Raw genomic sequence first — 18,837 nt, 5'->3', positions numbered from 1 at the left:
TTCTTTTCCTCTTAAACAGTTTTTAGCTTGGGATTCCACAATGTGATTATGGTCATCACCATCCCCACCATCATTGCCCCATAGAAGACTGGCTATGGCCACAGTTTATAATGAACTTCTCTTGGTTCAAGCAATGCTATGTTGCTTCTGCATTCTCACCTCCAAAATAAGCTTTCTTAATTCTGTTAAAAAAGTATGTTTAGCAGCTGTTAAAAATCTTGGGTTTTATATGTAATTTGTCTAGGTTCTTCACGTCAGACATCATCTTGGAGGGTAAGATTCTAGAAGCTCATTATCTCTTTTCTTTCTCCTGCTTGCTATGGAACACAGCACCCAATAGTCAGTCAGACTTTGAAGTTTTCATAGTTCTCATTTAATTTTATTTTTGTCCTTCAAGGAAATAAAAGTCATCAACAGAATAATCTTCTCTCAAGTACTCCTAACCTTAAATGAAGTTTTAGGTTGTGTGCCTTTCTCTGTTCGTGAAAATTAAAGATTGATATATGGAATCACAGGTTGCTTAGGACTTTGAGGGAAAGTGAGATATTCAGAGCCAACATCGAGCTTTTACATGGAGGGCTAGGCTAAGGATAGGAAGTCTATTTTGTGTACGTATTATTCGTCATCAAACAAAATGAATTTACAAGCCATATATAGCAACCATGAGAAAGGGGGAAATGGAAGAATTTCTAGCCAATAAGAGGTATTTGGGGGGTGGGATACTGAAGTTCTTGTCTTAACACCCAGTGTTGATGAGGGTAGGGAAACATAACTCTTAGATATTCAAGTGTTATTATAGTAAGAGAAATAAAATTTTAATGTGTGAATATCCTTTGACCTAGCAATTCTACTTTTTGATTTTATCTAACAGAGGCTCTTAGGAAAGGGTGTAGAAATATATATACTGATACGTTCATTGAAGAATTGTTTTGTGTATTGAATTTTAAAGATATTTGTTGCAAATAAATGAAATTTTCATTCCTAACTCAGTCTGCATCATAAATATAAATAGGAACTTGGTATTTGGTAGATTTCAGGATTATTTTACTATCAGAAAATGCAAGCAACTTTCATATTTATACTTTTCTATATTTCTACCTGCTTTGAAATGAGAACATTTTAGGCATATAATGGAAGAAGTATTATTTAAAATTTTGTGTATTAGATAGGGAAAATGCCAGTTTTGTGTTCATTTTAACTCCATGCCTTGCCTGACAACCTGGCTGGTTTTAATGAAGACAGAATAGGCAGGAATCTACTAAAAACTAAACTCTTCTTTATCCCCCATCCCCCAGTAGTAGTAAAGTGGTAACATTAGCTACTGCTATATTAGCTACATTTGATAGCTGACCTATTTCTAATTTAAGGGTACATTTTCCAAATATGTTTTTTGCAAAATGCTGTTTCCTTCAAGAATTATTCTGTCAATTCATATTCCCATCACAGTACATTATGAATATGCCCATTTTGCTGTTTCTTGAAAAATACTGCATGTTAAAATTGAATATTACTACATATTAAAATTGTAAAATAAACTTATTGTTTATTTTATGATAATGGAAGAATTATAATTTACTGTTGAAAAGGGGGAAAAAAACATGAAAAAAGGTGCAGACACAAACCCCTGTAATCTCTCCACCCAGCAGCACTGACATTTTGGTGTATCTCCAGTGTGTTTTTCTTTTCTTATCTTGTGCACATTCTTTGGGTTTGGACTGTGCATTGTTGGGAGTTTACTGGGTATGGCAGAGGAGCTACACTCCCCAAGTGCAGCTTCCTCCCTTGTTAAGTGGTGTTGATTTTTCAGTGCTGCTATTGTCATCTTTGCTCTTTCTAGGTTGGTTTGTTTTTAAATATGTGAGAAATATGGTTGGAAAATGAATGATGGAACAGTAGGAGGAGAGGGGGAGGACAGTTAAATAAAGGCTGGAAAAATTCCATTCTTGAGACATTAACAGACATGCCTGATAGGTTTGATATATCTGAAGTAGCAGAATGAGAGTAACAATACTTTGGGCAACTGCCTGGCTGTCCAGTGGTTGGGACTTGGTGCTTTCACTGCTATGAGTGTGCCCCGCACCCCGCCCCTCTAAAAAAAAAAGAATCCTTTGTCATCCAGAAAGACTGATGCTCATTCAGAAACCAATCCAAGTGTTACTGTCTTGGACTGGGCAAAGATTTCTCAGGATCATGAAGATATTCTTCTGTTTTCTTGAAGTTTTACTGTTCCTCCTTTTATATTTAGGTCTGTTTTATGTATATGGTGTGAATAGAGGTCAGTTAAATGCTAAGTTTAAAAAGATATGATGTACAATATCATCAAGCAGTATCAAACACCTAGGAATAAATTATAAGAAGGATGTCTTTAAAGAAAAGGGAGATGTGTAAAAATTCCACATAGAAACTATGGAGTATTGCTAAAGGAATTAAATTAAAGACTTAGTAAAGTAAACGTGTAACAGTGTGTCTGCTTTTCCCAAGTTGATCCAAAGATTCAGTGTAATTCCAAAGAAAAACTTAGCAGGGTCCTGTGTGTGTGTGTGTGTGTGTGTGTGTGTGTGTAAATTAAGAAGCTGAGTCCAAAATCTGTGGTAATGGAAAGGACCAAGAATGTTTCAGAGCATGGTTCGTATTCTTCTGGGTATCCCCCCATACACATTCAGGAGGGGCCTTGTGAGATCAAAACTATTTTCATATCAACAGTAGGTGTTACTTACCTTTTCCCTGTATTGATTTTGCCAAAACAAAATCTTGTGCAAAAGCAATGGTGGGTCAACTGCTGGCACCAAGCCAGCTGGAATCAAGTCATTGTCACCAAACTGGACTGTAGTTATCACTGTATTGTATGTATTTGCAATTAAAAAGTAAAGGGGAAAAGAGGCAAATTGCACTTAAGAATGTCCTTTGCAAAACAGTACAGTTTTTCAATTTTAATAAATCTCAAATGCCTTTTAAAAAAAAATTGAAGAAAAATTCACACAACATATTAACTATTGTACGGTATACAGGGTACATTTCATTGGCATTCAAGGCACTGATAATGTTGTGCAACCCATCACCTTTCCCTATTTCAGGAGATTACACATCTCTGTTTTACGATGTATCCGTCAAATCACTGTGCTCTACCCCTTAAACTTGTATGTCAATTATACCTCCATAAAACTGGAAGGAGCAAAAAGAGGTCACACATCTTTTTAGCCTTCCATGTACTGAAATGAGAAGTATGCATGAATCACTTTGGCTGTATGCGCAAGCGTGATGGTTATCTTGAGAAAAAACTCATGGTCTTGTTTGAAATATGAGCTGCACTATTAAATAGCTACCTTTGTCATGGAATACCATGTTTGCCTGAAAAAGCCACTGAGAGATAAACTGTTTTTTTTAAGACACGACCATATGGTGGATGTTTTTTGAAAATGAAGTAAACTAGTTACTCATGTGAAAACTTAGTTGTCTGTTAAGCCAGACATTGAAGAAATTTGTAAAACTGTAAAATAGTACCACTGTTTTCATTAATTTTGGAGGGGAAAATATGGTAGTTATTAATAGCAAATATTTGCTAATGTATAATATTTATTTTTATTTTAAATTAGTTGATGTTAAATTTTAAATTTTAATATCTTTCTAAGGTAAATATTGATAGATATAGCCCACAAAGACAGAAGTTCTTTGAGGTCCTCAATAATTTTTAGAAACGTAAAGAGATCTTGAGATCTAAAAGTTTGAGAATCATGATAAAGTCAGTCTTTAAGAATAATAATGTTAGAGGCTTATATCATTTGATATTAAGACACTTGTATAGCTACGGTAATTGATGTAGGGCAGTACGGGTAAGTGGGTTGTGAAATAAACCAGTGGGGTAGGATAGAAAAGCCAGAACAGACTTGCGTATATAGCAAAGTTGGTAATTTGATGAAAACTCCTTTGCAGTGTGGGCTTTCCTGGTGGCTCAAGGGTAAAGAATCCACCTGCAGTGCAGGAGACCTAGATTCCATCCCTGGGTTGGGAAGATCCTTTGGAGAAGGGGATGGCCACCCAATCCAGTATTCTTTACTGGAGAATTCCATGGACAGAGGAACCTGTCAGGCTACAGTCAGTCCATGGGATTGTGAAGATTCAGACACGACTGAGTGACTGCCACACTTACACACCTGGAGTTCCATTAATCACAATTCTTATGGAGTAGTGATATTCTAATTATACTGTTCCTTCTTCATATACTAGTTAGAAGGCTTCTGTGGTTTTTAGTTGTGACTCTTAATTTTAGTTTTATGTTTTAGTGTATAACTAAAACTTTTATATTTTAGTGTATAACAGCAGAGGCTATCAACTTTATCAGACTTAATCTCTGTTTTACATATTTCTTTAAACTTCGTATGCTATTGTGGAATGAAATTCATAGATTATTACTACACATGTGGTACATAATTTGTCTTGGAATTGAATTTTGGGTTAAAGATGACTAACCCCATTGTCCTCAAACATCTATTGTCATTGAAAGTAGTTTATATCACATAGGTTCTCCACACCCTGCATATTACCCAAATTTCCCTTTGTTAAAAGCTTAAAATTCTCTTACCCATTGTTTTCTGCAGTTTCAGTGATGACCTTGCTGGTGAGGTGGTTGTGGTGGTTTAGTCGCTAAGTCGTGTCCGACTGTTGCAACCCCATGGAGCCTGCCAGGCTCCTCTGTCCATGGGATTCTCCAGGCAAGAATACTGGAGTGGGTTGCCATTCCTTTCTACAGGGGATCTTCCCAACCCAGGAATCGAACCCAGGTCTCCTTCAATGCATGCAGGTTCTTTACCGATTGAGCTATGAGGGAATCCCTGGTGGTGAGGTAGATGATTTTAATTGGAAGACAACTGTCTTTGTAGCTGAGCTTTTTTCCCCTAATATTTTATATATACCTTTCTCTTTGCCAGTGGTTTTGGCCTTTTTTAAAAAATTTAGTACAGGCTTTGTTTTATTACTATTTTTTTCTTGTGATAACACTGGCATCTAACATTATATAAGTTTCCTGTGTACAATATTATATTTCTTCTTTACTATGCACTACAGTGTGCTTACCACTGGAGTTTATTTTATTTTCTGTTACCATACAGTTGATGCCCTTTACCCATTTCAGCCTCCCCAGGCCCCTTTCCCTCTGGTAACCACTCTTCTTTACTTTGTATCTGTGTGTTTGGTTTGTTCCTTTATTTTGCTTTTTGTTCATCTGTTTGATTCCACATATGAGTGAAATCTTAGAGTATATGTCTTTCTCTAATTTATTTCACTTTCACAGTACCATCAAAGTCCATCCATGTTGTGGCAAATGGCAAGATTTCATCTTTTTTTTTATGGCTGATTGGTCTTCCCACGTAGATCAGTTGTAAAGAATCTGCCTGCAGTGCTAGAGACCTGGGTTCTATTCCTGGGTCAGGAAGATCCCCTGGAGAAGGAAATGGCAGCCCACTCCAGTATTCTTGCCTGGAGAATCCCATGGATAGAGGAGGCTGGAGGGCCACAGTCCATAGGGTCTCAAGAGTTGGACATGACTTAGCACTATCTTTCTTCCTATGGCTGATTAATATTCTATTGCATATATATCGTACATTTTTATCCATTCATTCGATGATGAGCACTTCAGGTATTTCCATCTTTTGGCTATTATAAATAATCCTGCAGTGAACAAGGAGTGGGGAATACACACATTTTCAAATTAGTGTTTTTATAGTCTGTGGATGAATTCCCAGAAGTGGAATAGCTTGATAACACAATAATTCTATTGTTAATCTTTGAGGAATCAACATACTATTGGGTTGGCCAAAACGTTCTTTGAGGGTTTTCCATAGCATCTTATGGTTGAGTGAAGTTTTTGGTCAACCCAAGATGGTAAAGAATCTGCCTGCAATGCGGGAGATCTGGGTTTGATCCCTGGGTCTGGAAGATCCTCTGAAGAAGGGAATGGCTACCCACTCCAGTATTTCTGCCTGAAATTTCTTGGACAGAGTAGCCTGGCGGGCTATAGTCAGCCCATAGGGTTGCAAAGAGTTGAATGTGACTGAGCAATTAACAGTTAATATTTTCCATAGTGGCTGCACAAGTTCCCATGAACAGTGTATGAGGGTTCCCTTTTCTCCACATTCTTGTCAACACTTGTTATTTTTTGCCTTTTTGATAATAGCAGTTCTAGCTCTAGCATGTGTGAGGTGATATCTCATTGTGGTTTTGATTTATATTTGCCTAGTAATTAGTGATGTTGAATATCTTTGCATGTGCCTGTTGGCCATCTTTATGTCTTCTTTTGAGATTCATCTCCTCTGCCTGGTTTTTAATCAAATTATTAAGTTTTTTTTGTTTTGTTTTGTTTTTGTGTTAGATCTCCCAGATTGGTTGTCTCCTGTTTTTATTTTTTTAAAAACTTGCTTATTTGTTTTTGGTTTTGAGCTAAATCTTTGAATTTTATCTTCTATCTGGTAATGTTTTAATTTTGGAACCATATTTTTAAAATTTCTCAACCTTTTGTCTTCTGCATATTCCTTTTCAATACATCCTATTTTTGTTTTATGAATGTGCTATCCTCACAAATGTTTTTAAGCATTCTAATTGTATCTTCAAATTTCTCTTTGTTGTGTAAGTCACCCCTGTTTCCTCTAGTTTCAGGTTTTTTTAAAAAGTTTTTTGTATTTATCTTTTGTTCTGTAATCTTTTTGCAAATATTAGGTGATTCATAGTGGTCTATACTTTTTTAAAACTAAGGGAATAGTGAGGCTAAACAGGAGTGACATTTATATGGACAGACTGCTGGTAGACTTCTTTCTATTAGCATATATAATGGACTTTTCCAGGTTCTGTTCTTAAGACTGGAATTTTCCTTTCTGGTCTCTTTGTCTTTTTCTTTGTAAAAGCCCACGGTATTTCCTGGCAGTCTTGATGCTGAAAACTTGGCCTCTGTGTAGTGGTGCCAAGTTGAATGTTGGAGACAGAGTTTTGGGTAAGATAGAAAAGAATAGCCTTATTGTTTGGCTAGCTAAAGTGGGGACACGGGGGACTCCTGCCTTCGAAAACTGTGTCCCATCCTGGAAGGATTTGATGAGGGGTTTTATGACAACAGTTCAAGGATGGGATTGCTGACAAGATTAGGGTGTGGAGCAGAGCCTAGGTTTAGTTCAGTTCAGTCACTCAGTCGTGCCCGACTCTTTGCGACTCCATGAATTGCAGCACGCCAGGCCTCCCTGTCCATCACCAACTCCCGGAGTTTACTCAAACTCATGCCCATCAAGTTGGTGATACCATCCAGCCATCTCATCCTCTGTCACCCCCTTCTCCTCCTGCCCCTAATCCCTTCCAGCATCAGGGTCTTTTCCAATGATTCAGCTCTTCATATGAGGCGGCCAAAGTACTGGAGTTTCAGCTTCAGCATCAGTCCTTTGAACACCCAGGATTGATCTCCTTTAGGATGGACTGGTTGGATCTCCTTGCAGTCCAAGGGATTCTCAAGAGTCCTCTCCAACACCACAATTCAGAAGCATCAATTTTTCGGCACTCAGCTTTCTTCACAGTCCAACTCTCACATCCGTACATGACCACTGGAAAAACCATAGCCTTGACCAGACGGACTTTGTTGGCAAAGTATTGTCTCTGCTTTTTAATATGCTATCTAGGTTGGTCATAACTTTCCTTCCAAGGAGTAAGCGTCCTTTAATTTCATGGCTGCAGTCACCATCTGCAGTGATTTTGGAGCCCAAAAAGATAAAGTCTGACACTGTTTCCACTGTCTCCCCATCTATTTCCCATGAGGTGATGGGACCAGATGCCATGATCTTAGTTTTCTGAATGTTGAGCTTTAAGCCAACTTTTTCACTCTCCTCTTTCACTTTCATCAAGAGGCTTTTTAGTTCCTCTTCACTTTCTGCCATAAGGGTGGTGTCATCTGCATATCTGAGGTTATTAATATTTTTCCCGGCAGTCTTGATTCCAGCTTGTGCTTCTTCCAGCCAGCGTTTCTCATGATGTACTCTGCATATAAGTTAAATAAGCAGGGTGACAATATACAGCCTTGATGTACTCCTTTTCTTATTTGGAACCAGTCTGTTGTTCCATGTCCAGTTCTAACTGTTGTTTCCTGACCTGCATACAGGTTTCTCAAGAGGCAGGTCAGGTGGTCTGGTATTCCCATCTCTTTCAGAATTTTCCACAGTTTATTGCGATCCACACAGTCGAAGGCTTTCGCGTAGTCAATAAAGCAGAAATAGATGTTTTTCTGGAACTCTCTTGCTTTTTCAATGACCCAGCGGATACTGGCAATTTGCTCTCTGGTTCCTCTGCCTTTTCTAAAACCAGCTTGAACATCTGGAAGTTCATGGTTCAGGTATTGCTGAAGCCTGGCTTGGAGAATTTTGAGCATTACTTTATTAGTGTGTGAGATGAGTGCAATTGTGCAGTAGTTTGAGCATTCTTTGGCATTGCCTTTCTTGGGGATTGTAATGAAAACTGACCTTTTCCAGTCGTGTGGCCACTGCTGAGTTTTCCAAATTTGCTGGCATATTGAGTGAGCACTTTCACAGCATGATCCTTCAGGACTTGAAATAACTCAACTGAACTTCCATGACATCCACTAGCTTTGTTCGTAGTGATGCCCACTTGACTTCACATTCTAGAATGTCTGGCTCTAGGTCAGTGATCACACCATTGTGATTATCTGGGTCGTGAAGATCTTTTTTGTTCTTCTGTGTATGCTTGCCACCTCTTCTTAATATCCTCTACTTCTGTTAGGTCCATACCATTTTGGTCCTTTATAGAACCCATCTTTGCCTGAAATGTTCCCTTGATATCTCTGTTTTCTTGAAGAGATCTCTAGTCTTTCCCATTCTGTTGTTTTCCTCTATTTCTTTGCATCGATCTCTGAGGAAGGCTTTCTTTTTTTTTTTTGAGGAAGGCTTTCTTATCTCTCCTGGCTATTCTTTGGAACTCTGCATTCAAATGGGAATGTCTTTCCTTTTCTCCTTTGCTTTTCGCTTCTCTTCTTTTCACAGCTATTTGTAAGGCCTCCTCAGACAACCATTTTGCCTTTTTGCATTTCTTTTCCTTGGGGATGGTCTTGATCCCTGTCTCCTGTACAATGTCATGAACCTCCGTCCATGAGGCTCTCTGTCTATCAGATCTAGTCCCTTAAATCTATTTCTCACTTCCACTGTATAGTCATAAGGGATTTGATTTAGGTCATACCTGAATGGTTTAGTGGTTTTCCCTACTTTCTTCAGTTTAAGTCTGAATTTGGCAATAAGGAGTTCATGATCTGAGCCACAGTCAGCTCCTGGTCTTGTTTTTGCTGACTGTATAGAGCTTCTCCATCTTTGCCTGCAAAGAATATAGTCAATCTGATTTTGGTGTTGACCATCTGGTGATGTCCATGTGTAGAGTCTTCTCTTGTGTTGTTGGAAGAGGGTGTTTGCTATGATCAGTGTGTTCTCTTGGCAAAACTCTATTAGCCTTTGCCCTGCTTCATTCCGTACTCCAAGGCCAAATTTGCCTGTTACTCCAGGTGTTTCTTGACTTCCTACTTTTGCATTCCAGTCCCCTATAATGAAAAGGACATCTTATTTGGGTGTTAGTTCTAAAAGGTCTTGTAGGTCTTTATAGAACCGTTCAACTTCAGCTTCTTCAGCATTACTGGTTGGGGCAGAGCCTACATTCCTTTAATGTGGTCTCAGGTAGTCTCTTGATGATCTGCTCTGATTTCCTTTAATCTGGTCTCAGATGATCTGGGGCTTCCCAGGTAGTAAAGAACCTGCCTGCCTGTGCAGGAGACACAGTTTCTATCCCTGGGTTGGAAAGATCCCCTGGAGGAGGGCCAGGGTCGCAAAGAGCTGCATGTGACTGAAGCAACTTAGCAGATAGATGGTCTACTCTGGAATGAAGAATGCAGGCATTTTCCATTTGGGGGGTTTTAGTTCTGTAAAGAGCTCAAAAGTGATTTGTTACAAGTATCATTTGAGGTGGAACCCAGACCCTGACCCAAGACTGTGCTATTGTTTCTTGGCTGTGCCTCTCTTGTCTCTGTTTACCCTTCCTTCACTGATTAGCTACTGTTTGAATCTGCTCTTTGGAACTCAGGGAAGGTCAAGGAGGCTGGAGTCTGGTCCTACAAACAAGCAGCCAGGACTCAGAGGCTTCTGTGCCCAGGAGCTCTGCAGAGTCCTGCTTTGTCCTACTGTCCAGTCCAAGTACTAACTAGGTTCAGCCCTGTTTAGCTTCTGAGATCAGATGAGATTGGGTGTGTTTTGGATAATATGTTCCTAGATAAGACTGGAATTTCTTCAGGGCTCTGCTGGGTAGATCAGTTTCATTTCCCCTAGCATCAGGTCACTGTGCATGTTTTGAACCTTGTCTCAATTGTTGTTTGTTGTCTGATTGTATTGAGTAAAATTACCAATACTATGTTTAATAGTAATAATGTTAAGTGGACATTTGTGCCTTATTATGATCTTAGTGAAAATATCTCTAGTGTTTTCCTATTAAATAAAATGCTCATCTTGGGCTTTGGTTTGCTGTGCTCGGTCTGTCTTACCTGTCTGTCTTCAAGAATTTTTTGACATCTTTTATGTGCTGATGACCTTCTCATTGTACTGATTTTAGGTTCTTTTGTTTCTAATGCTCTTGCTGTTGTTTTAAAGGCATCTGAGAAAAAAGGAGATAACCCCTGGGCTTTGCCTGTCATTAGTTCATTATTATTGTGAGACTCCAAGTAAAAGTACTTTGCAGTATTGGAGTTTATATCTTTGTTTGTCTTTGTGAAACTAGTTATGAAGTTGTTTGAAAATGTTTTGTGATTCTAAGTTATTCAACATTAAAAAAAATGTTTTCATACATTTCAAGAGGTTTAATCTGAAAATCTTTTTGGTTCTTGCTTTACCTTGAGTTGGACTTCCCTGGTGGCTCAGAGGTTAAAGCGTCTGGCTGCATCTGCCTGCAGTGCGGGAGACCTGGTTTCAATCCCTGGGTTGGGAAGATCCCCTGGAGAAGGAAATGGCAACCCACTCCAGTATTCTTGCCTGGAGAATCCCATGAACGGAGGAGCCTGGTGGGCTACAGTCCATGGGGTCGCGAAGAGTCGGACACAACTGAGCAACTTCACTTCGCTTCACTTACCTTGAGTAGTTAATTTTTGAAGGTAGACTTTTTCTCTAGGTGGTCATGCATATCAGAAATTAATAAATGAACAGAAAACAGTTAGCTATATGAAGAATCTTTTTAGAAATAAAATAATATGGGGACTTCCCTGGTGGTCCAGTGGTTAGGACTCTGTGCTTCTCCTACAGAAGGTGTAAGTTTGATCCCTGATCAGAAAACTCTCATGTGGTGTGGCCAAAAGACAAACAAAAACAAACAAATAAAAGTGTTCCAAAGACTGTAAAACTATAGTTAGTAGTGTTACCAAACAAAGTTTGTGTACTCCAAATAGTGGGGTCAGATAAAGGTTCCAGTTTGGAGCAGTGAAAGGTTTATTATAGGGCCAAGAAAGGATAACGAGCGTGGCTCATGCTCAAAAACCTGGAACTTCCCAGTGGATTATGGGGAGTTTTATAGTAAAATTTGGGGTGAGGGCTGCAGGGCATGCAGTGGCTTTCTTCCAAGTGGTTGATGGTGAGGTACCAGAGCAGTACTCCAAGAATCTTGCACTCAGCCCAAAGTTGCCATCCTCCACATGGGTGTAGGGGGGGCTTGGTTCCTACAAAAGAACTAAAAAATACTCAAAATATTATTCTATGTATTCCTTGAGGTGGAATCTGGATCCAGGGTTGCACTATTGTTTCTTGACTGCTCCTCTTCTGATTCTGCATTTCCTCCCTTCCCTGATTAGCTACTATGTGGATGTGTCTTTTAGGATTCAGGGAACCTCAGGGCATCTGAGCCATGCTTGGTTTCAGTAGGTGGACGTTGATGGGAATAGTTTGCCATAGTGAATTTATGAATTACTGAGATTGGGCATAGTTACCCAATTTGGATTAATGCTTGGACTAACCTAGGATCCAAAAGCAGTGAATTTGTTGTCAGGATTAAGGAAAAGTGATTTGGCCCCCCATTTACAAACTTGAACATTTTGAGGGGAAGGGGTACATATTGTATACAGTTCAGAAATAAAAATGTGGGATAAATAATAAAATGTTCCTCTCCTATACAGTCCCCAGCTCATTAATGTTCCTAGAATCTTATGTTTATTTCTAGAAACAATGTGTATAGAAGCAATAAGGTGTGTGTTAGTGTCTTTAAGTAAATAGTGAAATAAATTATGACATTGTTATGTTCTGCTTGTCAAATCATAAAGATGTACCCTGTTGCTTTTCAAAGGTTGTGCTCTGCCTCCTTCCCTCCTGTTTCATGCTCCTTTCCTCAGCCCCATCCGGGCCCACAGTGTTGCCTCTACAATCTTCTGGAGGGACAACCAGAAAATAACTGGCCTTGGGAGGGAAGTACTGTATAATATCCAACCCCTTAATCCTACCCAGCACTGGTCACATTGAAGATCTTGGGGATGCCCAACTCCAGTCCGGGGGTCCCAGGAGGTCAACCTGCCTTGACCTGCCTAGGGATCTTGTCCTCGAATGGTTGTCGTGCCTCAACCTGCTCAGGGATCCGCCAGTCCCAGGGGTCCCAGGAGGTCGTCATGCCTCGACCTGCCCAGGGACCCAATTCTCGGGAGGCTGTCACTCCTCGACCTGCCCGGGGATTCAATCTCTAGGAGGCTGTCATGCCTCAGCCTGCCTGGAGATCTGCACCCTGACCCGGGGATGCCTGGCTCTCAGGTTGCAACAGTACTGGGTAGGATGAGCTTCAGAAAGACTCACCCCTAAGGAAGTCTACCCATGGAAATAGAAGGAAGCCTATTACTTGTGGAACTGTGTCCAGTCTCAGCAATAACTCAGGAGCTCAACAAGAACCCCGTTGCCTTTCTGGAAAGGCTAAAAGAGGCCCTCCAAAAGTCTACCAATCTGGACTTAGACTCTTATGAGGAACAGGTGATTTTCCTGTCCCAGTGTGCATCAGATGTCAGAATTAAGTTACAACAGCTACAGCAGCAGGACCCTGCTGCCTCTTTGGATGAGATGATCCAGACAGTCACCAATACTTTTTATAACAGAGAACAGGAGACGGAGGCCAAGGCCCAGGAGAGGGAGAGAAGGAAAGAGGCAAGGCATGCCCAGATGCTGGCCACGCTCCAGGGAAGCCCTGTGGCAAACCCCAAGTCCTTGAAGGACAAGGCACGAGGCAAACGCCTAATCTGTAGACAGGCAGGGCATTGGGCCAAAGAGTGTCCAAACTGTGATAAGTCTCCTAAAACATGGCTTGCTACAAATGCCATCAACTGGGACATTGGGTGGCACTCTGCCCTCAGGACCCAAGAGCCTCAAGGTCAAGCGCCAAGCCTTCCCGCACGATGGTTCAACAGAACTGACGCGGCCTGCTCCAGCCAGCCCCCCTGTCACAGATAATCACCATGGGGCTGGAGCCAAGGGTGCAACTGGATGTGGCAGAAACCTTGGACCACTGGAGAAAACCCCGAGAGAGATTGTTGGAAGATCGTCTGACCAATTCTGAGGAAATCTGGTACACTGATAGAAGCAGCTTTGTCTTAGATGGAAAAAGAAGAGCCGGGTATGCAGTAGTCTCCAATTTTGAGACCATAGAAGCTAAGCCTCTGCCACCAGGTCAACAAGCTACAACATGCGATGCCAGTTCAACAAAGACACAAAACTACAGCCGACCATGGAAAATATCACTCACCCTTATATGGACACTGCTATGAGCACTCTGAGGCCTGAGACTAGCAAGAGGGGGAGGCCCAATACTCTTCGCCATCCCAATTCAGCAGAAAGTAGCCAGAGAGACCTCAACACCTCTATTACCAAAGAATTGGGCCTCCCATCTCTTGAGGGGGCAATGTTAGGTAGTTAGAATAGGAAACAGGAGTCCAAAATGGGTGTGGCTAAAGGACAAGGAAGGGGAAAGCCTGCGAAAATAGAACAAATTAAGGTCAAAGGGAGGTCCGAGGACTGGAGTGAAGACCTCAGGTAGAACAAACAGCACTCCTGGCTAAGCCCAATTTGCATAGGGCAGGCCCAGGGGGAGGAAAAAACATATAAAAGGAGGGGCCAAAGCACTTTCTTTCTCTCACCCCTGCGTGCGTGCGTGCGCGTGCTCTTTCTCTCTCTCTCTTTCCTGTCTCTCTACCTCTGTGTCTCTCTCCCTCTCTCTCCCCTGCACGCTGGCACATTCATCCACTCTCTTCTCTTCCTATCTTTGGGTTGGCATGCCCCCACGCTTCGAAGATGGATTCTCCTGCTATCTTCTAAATAAAATAGAGCTGTAACACTGATTTGTCTAAGAGCTATAACATGGTTTGTCCAAGACCCGAGAGCTGTGCCGTGCCGAGGGCTTTAATGTCCGCCGCTCCAAATCTTTGTTGTAATGAGACAGAACCGAGGAGCATACACTTGCCTGACACATTCAGTCCAATGGCTGTTTTATATTTCTAATTTATTCTTGTTGTTCAGTTGCTCAGTTGTGTCTGACTCTTTGCGACCCTATGGGCTGCAGCATACCAGGCTTCCCTGTCCTTCACCATCTGTGGGAGCTTACTCAAATTCATGTCCATTGAGTTGGCCATCCAAACCATCCTCTATTTGTCCCCTTCTCCTCCTGTCTTCAGTTTTTCCCAGCATCAGGGTTTTGTCTTATGAGTCAGCTCTTCACATCAGATGGCCAAAGTATTGGATCTTCACCATCAGTCCTTCTAGTGAATATTGAGGATTGATTTCCTTTAGGATTGACTAGTTTGATTTCCTTGCATCCAAGGGCCTCTCAAGAGTCTTCTCCAACACCACATTTCAAAAGCATCAATTCTTTGGCACTCAGCTTTCTTTATGGTCCAAATCTTACATCTATACGTGACTACTGGAAAAACCATAGCTTTGACTAGACGGACCTTTGTCGGCAAAGTAATGTCTCTGCTTTTTATTTTTTTATTTTATTTTTTTATTATTATTATTTTTTTTTGCCAAATCAGAACATGACAATCAGCACAGTGTCTCTGTCCGCCCGTCAGTAAGTTCATCATCTCTGGTTTCTGAGAACTCTAGAGGCCAAAGGTGTTGTACCAAACTTCCCAGATGTTTCAGAATGAGACCGCAACAACCCCTGCCCCGAATACCCTTTTCAGCCTGCTGGTCTAGATTTCTGCACCTCTTTAACACTAGAGCCAAACAAGGTCCTCCTGCCAAAGGGCTCAGGACTTGGATCTCGAATGTTGAGATCGAAATCCAGGAATAGTCCACGGTTTGAAAACGGTCTGGCCCAGGCCCCACAACCCAAGGCCTCTCACCAGCTGACAGGCAGGCCCCAAACCATCCTCAATTCCCGGATATTTTCAGGAAATAGACCTGACCGCGGGTTCCGCTGAGTGCCCGGTGCTATTACAGCGGAACCCCGGAGCCGGATGAGCCGAGATAGCGGGGATGTGCGCGGATTCAGCCATGCCACCACGACAAAGAGGAAGCCGCCATGACACTACATACCATCCCGCCGTCAGAAGCTGCCGGTAGAGAGCCTCTGCTTTTTAATATGCTGTCTAGGTTGGTCGTAGCTTTACTTCCAGGGAGCAAGTGTCTTTTAATAACATTGCTGCAGTCACCATCTGCAGTGATTTTGGAACCCAAGAAAATATAAGTCTGTCACTATTTTCATTGTTTCCCCATCTATTTGCCATGAAGTGATGGGACCAGATGCCATGATCTTAGTTTTTTGAATATTGAGTTTTAAGCCAGCTTTTGCACTCTCATCTTTCACTTTCTTCAAGAGGCTCTTTAACCTCTTTGCTTTCTCATAAGGGTTGGTGTTATCTGCATATCTACAGTTATTGATGTTTCTCCCAACAATTTTGATTCCTGCTGTGCTTCGTCAGTTCAGTTTAGTCACTCTGTAGTGTCTGACTCTTTGTGACCCCGTGGACTGCAGCACGCCAGGCCTCCCTGTCCATCATCAACTCCTGGAGCTTACTCAGACTCATGTCCATTGAGTCAGTGATGCCATCCAACCATCTCATCCTCTTCATCCCCTTCTTCTCCTGCCTTCAAACTTTCCCAGCATAAGGGTCTTTTCTAGTCAGTCAGTTCTTTGCATCAGGTGGCCAAAGTTTTGGAGCTTCAGCTTCAGCGTCAGTCCTTCCAATGAATATTCAGTACTGATTTCCTTTAGGATTGACTGGTTGGATCTCCTTCATCTAGCCTGATATTTCGCATGATGTACTCTGCATATAAGTTAAATAAGCAGGGTGATAAAGCTGAGCACCGAAGAATTGATACTTTTGAATTGTGGTGTTGGAGAAGACTCTTGTGAGTCCCTTAGACTGCAAGGAGATCCAGCCAGTCAATCCTAAAGGAAATAAGTTGGTGATGGACTGGGAAGCTTGTGCAGTCCATGGGATTGCAAAGAGTCAGACACTACTGAGTGACTGAACTAAAGCAGGGTAGCAATATATTGCCTTGATGTACTTCTTTCCCAATTTAGAGCCAGTCTGTTCCATGTCCAGTTCTAACTGTTGCTTCTTGACCTGCATACAGGTTTCACAGGAGACCGGTAAGGTGGTCTGGTAGTCCCATCTCTTTTAAGAATTTTCCTCAGTTTGTTGTGATCCACACAGTCAAAGGCTTTGGTGTACTCAATAAAGCAGAAGTAGATGTTTCTCTGGAACTTTCTTGCTTCTTCTATGATCCAATGGATGTTGGCAATTTGATCTCTGGTTCCTCTGCCTTTTCTGCATCCAGCTTGGACATCTGGACATTCTCAGTTCACATACTCTTGAAGCCTGACTTGGAAAATTTTGAGCATTACTTTGCTAACGTGTGAAATGAGTGCAGTTGTGTGGTAGTTTGAACATTCTTTGGCATTTCCTTTCTTTGGGATTGGAATGAAAGCTGAGCTTTTCCAGTGCTGTGGCCCCTGCTGAGTTTTCCAAATTTGCTGGCATACTGAGTGCAACATTTAACAGCATCATCTTTTAGAACCTGAAATAGCTCAACTGGAATTCCATCACCTCCACTGACTCTGTTCGTAGTGATGCTTCCTAAGACCCACCTGACTTTGGACTCCAGGATGTCTGGCTCTAGTTCAGTGATTGCACCATTGTGGTTATCGGGGTCATGAAGATCTTTTTAATGTAGTTCTTCTGTGTATTCGTGCCACCTTTTTAAAAACATCTTCTTATCTGTTAGGTCCATACCATTTCTGTCCTTTACTGTGCCCATTTGCTGAGTTTTCCATATTTGTTGGCATATTGAGTGCAGCACTTTCACAGCATCATCTTTTAGAACTTGAAATAGCTCAGCTGGAATTCTATCACCTTCACTCGCTTTGTTCGTAATCCAGTAATTGATGGATATTTGCTTCATTTTAGTCTTTTACTGTTACAAATAATACTGCAAAGAGCAAATTTGTGCATAGGTCATTTCACATGTTGAATTATGCGATTGTGTACAAATTAAATTACAAAGTAAAACAGTAAAAAAATGTCTTAATTATGCTTTTTGTATTTGTATTTCTTTCTTCATGTTTCTATATTGGTCAAAGCAGGGGAATTGAACTGAAAGGATTTGTAATTTGTGGATTTATGATGTCTCTGTTGAGACCTTTTTAAAATCTTCAGAGAAAGCAAATTTTTACAGATTCGTGTTTATTGATAAATAAGTAGTAATGAAACTGTAACTCTGGAATTTAAATCTACTGTGTTTTAACTGAGATCGCACATCTTGTATCAGGCTTAATGAAGCTGAAGTTCTTGATGTCTTGTAGCAGAAAGAATTCAGTGAGAGACAAAGTGATAGATAAGAAGTGGATTTATTTAGAAAGAAGCACACTCCACAGACAGTGTGAGCCATCTCAGAAGGCGAGAGGGGTACAGAGTATGGGTTTGTCAGTTTTTGTGAGGGGTAGGATATTTCATAGGCCAATGAGTGGGAGGACTATTCCAACCATTTTGGGCAAGGAGGAGGGACTTCCAGAAATTGGACCACCGTGCACTTGTTGACCTTTGTGACTGACTTTGGAAATGTCATGGTGCCTGTGGGTGTGTCATTCAGTTCTCTAATGTGTTACAGTGGGCTTACCTGGTGGCTCAGCTGGTAAAGAATCGGCCTGCAATGTGGGAGACCTGGGTTCGACCCCTGGGTTGGGAAGATCCCGTGGAGGAGGGCATGGCAACCCACTCCAGTTTTCTTGTTTGGAGAATCCCCATGGAACGAGGAGCCTGGTGGCCTACTGTCCATGGAGCCACAAAAAGCTGAACACAGCTGAGTGACTAAGCACACATGTGTTACAGTGAGAGTATCAGTTCAGTTCAGTTGCTCAGTTGTGTCTAACTCTTTGCAACCCCATGAATTGTAGCACGCCAGGACTCCCTGTCCATCACCAACTCCCGGAGTTTACGCAAACTCATGTCCATCAAGTTGGTGATGCCATCCAGCCATCTCATCCTCTGTCATCCCCTTCTCCTCCTGCCCCCAGTCCCTCCCAGCATCAGGGTCTTTTCCAGTGAGTCAGCTCTTTGCATGAGGTGGCCAAAGTATTGGAGTTTCTGCTTCAGCATCAGTCCTTCCAATGAATATTCAGGTTTGATCTCCTTTAGGATGGGCTGGTTGGATCTCCTTGCTATCCAAGGGACTCTCAAGAGTCTTCTCCAACACCACAGATCAAAAGCATCAATTTTTTGGCGCTCAGCTTTCTTCACCGTCCAACTCTCACATCCGTACATGACCACTGGAAAAACCATAGCCTTTACTAGACAGACCTTTGTTGGCA

At 41.5% G+C, this 18,837-nt stretch overlaps 1 protein-coding gene and 1 non-coding gene across 5 annotated transcripts in view; one reads left to right on the top strand and one right to left on the bottom strand.

Moving 5' to 3' along the window:
* Nucleotides 1-18,837, top strand: part of MTA3 (metastasis associated 1 family member 3) — a 185,194-nt gene that overhangs the window by 51,298 nt on the left and 115,059 nt on the right. The gene's annotated exons all lie outside the window — the stretch shown is intronic.
* On the bottom strand, nt 15,045-15,108 carry LOC136165806 (small nucleolar RNA SNORD43). Its single transcript, XR_010662776.1, has one exon. It is a non-coding gene; the product is annotated as a small nucleolar RNA SNORD43 (small nucleolar RNA).

The sequence above is a fragment of the Muntiacus reevesi genome, chromosome 3 (genome assembly GCF_963930625.1).
Source record: "Muntiacus reevesi chromosome 3, mMunRee1.1, whole genome shotgun sequence".
Lineage (NCBI taxonomy): Eukaryota > Metazoa > Chordata > Mammalia > Artiodactyla > Cervidae > Muntiacus > Muntiacus reevesi.
This window is presented reverse-complemented; position numbering and strand designations above follow the sequence as displayed.